The sequence below is a fragment of the Pezoporus flaviventris genome, unplaced genomic scaffold (genome assembly GCF_033815535.1).
Source record: "Pezoporus flaviventris isolate CSIRO_AGI_PZ_B2104156 unplaced genomic scaffold, CSIRO_AGI_Pfla_v1 ptg000002l, whole genome shotgun sequence".
In the NCBI taxonomy this organism is placed as follows: Eukaryota; Metazoa; Chordata; class Aves; order Psittaciformes; family Psittacidae; genus Pezoporus; species Pezoporus flaviventris.
In genome coordinates, this window is record NW_026892550.1 from 4,879,968 (window position 1) to 4,885,682 (window position 5,715).

At 44.9% G+C, this 5,715-nt stretch overlaps 1 long non-coding RNA gene across 1 annotated transcript; it reads right to left on the bottom strand.

Moving 5' to 3' along the window:
* Nucleotides 1-397: 397 nt before the first annotated feature.
* On the bottom strand, nucleotides 398-2,388 carry LOC133275045 (uncharacterized). The gene is made up of 2 exons (XR_009745378.1): nucleotides 2,179-2,388; nucleotides 398-703 (listed from the first exon to the last, which is right to left on the bottom strand). It is a non-coding gene; the product is annotated as an uncharacterized LOC133275045 (long non-coding RNA).
* Nucleotides 2,389-5,715: the final 3,327 nt, after the last annotated feature.

Genomic DNA, 5,715 nt, shown 5'->3' on the forward strand with positions numbered 1-5,715 from the left:
GGAAAGGTTTTTAGCTTGTTCTAAACCGGCTTATCAGGTTATGTGAAATTGATGAAATTGGCCTGATTTGCAGAATTAAGTGTTGGTAGTGAACAAATCCTTGGAACAGCTCCATTGTAACTGCCTCCAGAAAATTAATAAGGAGCCTGAAGTAGAGATACAACATTTTAATCCTCAACTGGAGAAGTTAAAGTATCAAGTCCCAGGACTGACACTGCAAATGGCTTAGAAAACAGAAGTCATTCAGGTCAAGGAGAACAAATAACCACGTCTGGAAATTGTCTCAGTGTCACTCCTCTCAGTCGGAAATGTCACAAAAGTGATGATGAAACAGAGCAGATTGCAACTTCTCCCTGGGAGGTGGGGAGCCCATGGGAATAGGTTTAGACAGCTTCACTAAAAACAACCAGACAACTTGTTTTTATTATATAGAATAATATATTACCTAGAAATTAACCTGTATGCTCACACTGGCCAGGTGGCCTACTGTAAGGCTTAGATGGCATGGAATTACAAGGGAAAAAACCCTATAAATATAAGCATTTAGCTTGGATAGTTGATAGATTGTATTGTGAAACATCCAGCACCTTTCTTGATAGCTTGTAGGTTTTCCTCAGCAGACACCACCACAGTTTCACAGTTCACTGTCTGAGCACTCTTCAGCATTATCACATCTTGTCCTTGCCAAGCTGCATGGTGTTTCCTGTTTACAAACACAGGAAATCGCTGGAGCAGAAAGGGCAGGTTGTAACAACTCATTTATTACAGCTGGGTTTTTCTCTACCCTCACTAACTACCCCAAAACCAAAAGAAATCTTGGCAGAGTGGCCTCTATATCTATGCAACACAGAAAGGGATGTAGCTCACTGCCTCTTGTTCTGGCATCAGGCTACACTGTCATTTATCAGTGCAGAGGCGGTTTGCTTTACACAGTGCCTTTATTGCTTGTAAAGGCAAATACTTCTCCTATATTATTTCTAATCAATGTAGAATTTAACACAGCCCAAAGAAGTGGTGAATGCTCCATCCCTGGCAGTGTTCAAGGCCAGGATGGACAGTCTTTGGGTGACATGGTCTAGGGTGAGGTGTCCCTGCCCATGAGAGGGGGGTAGGAACTGGATGATTTTAAGGTTCTTTCCAACCATAACTATTCTATGGTTCTATGCTTGCTGCTTCTGTGTCTGAACAGTGCTTTCAACTTCCCCAAAGTTATAGCAAATTCATGATTTTGATTACTTGGTTTTGTAAAGGGGCACAACATCATCATAAAATAATTCAGAGGCCTGAATTCATTTTCTTGCCACCGGGATCTTTTGAAGTGCCACCTTGGTTGGTGGCAGATGGAGGCTGGCTGGCTTCTAACCTGAAAGGCTGTGGATGATTTAAATTCGGTCATGATGTCTGCAGATGGAGCTGGGATGGTTTAAGGAGCTCAGTTTGAGCCTGTGCATCCTACAGTAGTTGATCTCACAGGTCTGGGAGAGTCCTATTCCAGCAGCTGTTACAATCTGGGACTTGAAGCAGTTTCACACAGCATTTTTAGCTGCCATTATTAAACTTATCATTTAGCATTGTTTGAGCTTAAGAAAGAAAAAGTGAATTTTTTAACATTAAAAGACAGAGAGCAGAACAGACAGACCTTGAACACCAGATCATTTTGCAGCAGGGTAGTGTGAGTTGCCCTTCTTCTCATCCAACTGCTCTAGTAACAATGCTGTCAAGCATTAGGCTTCCGGGGATACCAGTGTAAACCACCTATTGTAGTTAGGCAGGGAAGGTGTTAAACACAGGAAACACTTGGTCCTATCCTTGCAAGTCCTGCTGTTCAGTACAAGGGTGACAAGACACATGTTCTTAGCCTGGAGCAAGAGATGTTAAAAAAGGAAGACTGAATCCTTTGGGTAGGCGCTGAGATGTTCGCCATGCCAGCTCTCCCCCTGCTCAGGACTGGTCCTTGCCCATGGACCTGCCATGGGCAGTGGTGACCCCCTCCAGCATCCTGCTGGCACCCATGGGCTGAGCTCCCAGATCTCCCAGGCTGTCGTGAGAAAGAGCCTTTTTTCTGGTTACTTTAAGGGTTTTCAACAAAAGAGCTTGAAAAGGAAAACCGACAAGGGCTGCTTCCAAAGGATGCTTGGCAGCTCTGTCTTCCCAGCCTTGCAGCCCATGTTACCCCACCGGCTTGAGATGCGGCCTGGGGCAAGGTCGGCTCAGCTCTGAGGCGGTGGAGAGCTGTGAATTGAGATTAAACAAGAAAAGGAAAAGGGAAAAAGCCCTGATTCATGAGACAGTTGAGTCCTCTGAGAGGTTTTCTCATTCAGGGCAGGGTCCTGCTGCCCCTGAACCTGGCAATAGCTGCCATGCAGGGCTGGGGAGCCAGCGTGCTGCAGGCACTCACTGGTGGTTTGTCATTTGGGATTAACTATGAGATTTGCACCTTGTGGACCTGGAAATGCTTCGTCCTGGGTACTTTGTTCATAATCAAAAGCCCTTTGTGACTGAGTCATCTCCTTCCCAGGGTGCCCCAGCTGCTGTCCATGCTCCGGGACTCCCATTATTTCAAGGACTTTTAGTCCACAGTCCGTGACTCCCATTATTTCCCATTGTTTCTACGACTTCCTGATGAATGCGATGAAGCTCAAACTGGCACTTGGAGAACACAAGGACAGGAGAAACCTTCCTCACCCATTCCTTCCCCAGACCCTATGAAACATTGTGTTACCTGTTTTTGGGGGGAGATTGGTTTTTCTTGAGCACCAGCTTGTGCTGATAGTGGCAGAAGCATCCGTCACCTCGGTATAGTTGTGCTGAAGCATGGAAACCAGCCCCTCTGCAGTGCTTTTGGGTCTGGTGTGCAGGGGCAGTGCTGGCTGTCCTTGCCTTGCTGGCAAAGCCCTCTGCTTTCCCCGCCAGCCTGTTAGCATTATAATAGAGGAGAACAGGGAAAAGCAGTTCTGGTGTAAAACTGGAAGGAAAACCCCAGCAGAGAACTGGAGGAAATGAGGCCGTGATACACAAAGGGTCCCAGAGGCAATGGGAACTGGGGCATTTCTGTGGATTTGGCTTTAAAACAGTGCATGAGGTAGCACTGGCAAAGCAGGGCTTAGTCCTCCAGATCGAATGGAGGACTGGGCTCTCTTCCTTCACCCCAGGACTGTGAGAAGAGGTGTACTGCAAAGGTTGTCACTTGCTATTCCTTGGATTTAGGAACTCTCCTGTAGGAATCCTACCCCACATCCCTTCTTCAGGACTTTTCTTGACATGGAGGCAGTAAAGCTGGGCAAACAGAGGCAGCTCTGCTTGTAAGGCAATGACAGTGACAAAACACTTGACAAGAAAATTGCGTGCTTTAACAAGAGCAGGAGTGGTTTGTTTTGTGCTGCTGAAGCAATCTCTCCTGACAGAACATGTCAGCTATCTCCAGCTGATAGATACTGGCAATTAGCAGTGTTTGCAGAAGGGCAATGTACCCCATGTCTTTTTTTGTATAACCTTTATAAAGGAGGCAGGAGCACCAAGATCCAGGATTGTACTTTCTAGCTCGAGCTTTATTGAACCTTTCATGCTAACAAAGCACAAGAAGAAACTATATATATTATCTGAGAGACCTGTGGGAGCACAGAGCTCCTCCAGCCTTTTGGAGGGACCAGCATTTCTATGACAGATTGCAGTGAAAGTTTCTCCTCTGGTTGTGCTGCTGCAAGTGTCAGGTCTCACAGAGCAAAGATGAGCACAGAACTATGTTAGCTGCCCACGCTTTAGGTATATCATCTGAATTGCTCATTCAGAACCACGTCAATTAGATCTGCCCTGTAAGACATTCATGGCCCAGGAAGAAAACCCTTTAGCATCTCAAATGGAGCTGAACACAGATGGATGGGCAACTTGTCTGAGTCCTTAGCTCACTGTAGATACCTACATGTAGCCACCTAGAGGTAAATCCCACTCTTGGGAAATAATCTCCCTCCAAAGTTAACTGAGAAAGCAGGGCAGGAACCTACAGGAATCAGAAAAAAAACATGAGGGATGTTCCTGTAGCTGCAGGAAGTAAGGCCAATGAATCTCTTCAGGTGGAAATATTCTATATGCTGCATAGGTCCAATTACAAGTTAGCAATTGCCTGTGGATTTCTACCGTGGAATATATGCCTCCCATATCATAATGCAATAATCAAAATTTTATGTGCTTTGCACATCCCAATGCAATCTCTTTACTCAGCAAATCTACACAAAGGGCCATTTTCCAGTTGGGCACTACATCTAGATACCCTTTGGAAAATGTTGCAAGGTTTTGGCTCCCATTCTAGCTTAGCCCATATCCCATAGAAAGCTTGGCTTTGCTTTTGGAGCCATGGAGAGGGGGAGAGAGGCATTTTACACAGATTTGCTGGGGTGCACCTTGATCAGACAGGCATGCCAGCAGATTATTGGTGTGTAGGAAGAAGAAGAGGTTCTTGCCAGCCAAAATACAGGTGCATAGATGCTGTACGTATGTCAGGCATCCAAGAAATGAAGGAAATACACCGTGGGCTGTAATTAGGCTCCGACAGTTGATATTTCTTCCCCTTTTTTGAAGGTTCCTATAATGTCTTTAAGAGCAATCATGCTCAAGGTCACTGGCTGGGCCAAGCACAATAAAATAAGCTGGGCTGCTAATTCTCAGCAGATGGTAGCAGAGCTGGGGCACATGGCAGGACATCGCACTTCCAAACCTGACACAGGCTCTCTGATCCAGCCAGAATAAACTGGGTTCCAGTCATACCTCAGAATAAACTTCAGTAAGTTTAATAAACATTATATTTAAATGCATGTGGCTCTGTGTGTAAACCACTGTAACCAAACTGAAGCAAACTGGAGCTCATGTTACAAGCGCTGTGGAAATATCAGCATTTGGCTCTTTTAATAGCCCACTGTTTGTACTACCAAGCAACGAACACTCCAAATAAGAAGACGTAGCAGACTTCACCTCCTTCTAACGCCTACTATCTAATAGGGACCAGATGCAAAAGGGTATCTTGCCTGTGGTGAGTCAGAAAGGTGGTGTGTGTCCAAAAGGGGACAACACCATGGTACAGGGATCTGGTAGTTCAAGGGACCACTACTTGCCTCTTTTGACCTGGTAATTCAATCAGTCTGTCCTCTCTGACTTGCATGAGAACAGCATGAGACAAAAGCACTCTCAGGGCATCATTTAAGGTCTACAGAAGTCTACAACTGGATATATTTTGGTTTGGGGTGTTGGTTATTTTCCATTTCTGTCAGAATCTTTTTGACTGGAAGTTCCCTAGTAATTCCCTGGGATATATCTCATAATGACTTTAATGTTCATGGTCAGCTGTAGAGATTATATTAAAAAAGAACAATACCAGCTGCTTGTGTTCTATTACCATTCAGATTCCAGAAGTTATTCCCCTTAATAAGAAACCAAAAGAGTTTTAAGGGAGGGGGAGAAGCAGTCTGTCTGGCATATGCCAGAATTCGCCATTTTCACAGGGAAACCAAAGGATGATAGTCTAGATGAAAATACACAGCAGTGGGCAAAAATGGATTGGAAATATTTACTCAGAAAACAAGTAGTAAAAATGGCTTGCACTCAAACGGGGGGATGTACTAAGTGGCCTCCTGAGGCAACAGACCTAAATACTGAGAGAACACCAAGATTAAATGGGCATGAAAGACATTTTTCTTTGGAGGACAGTGTTAGAACCTAAAATTA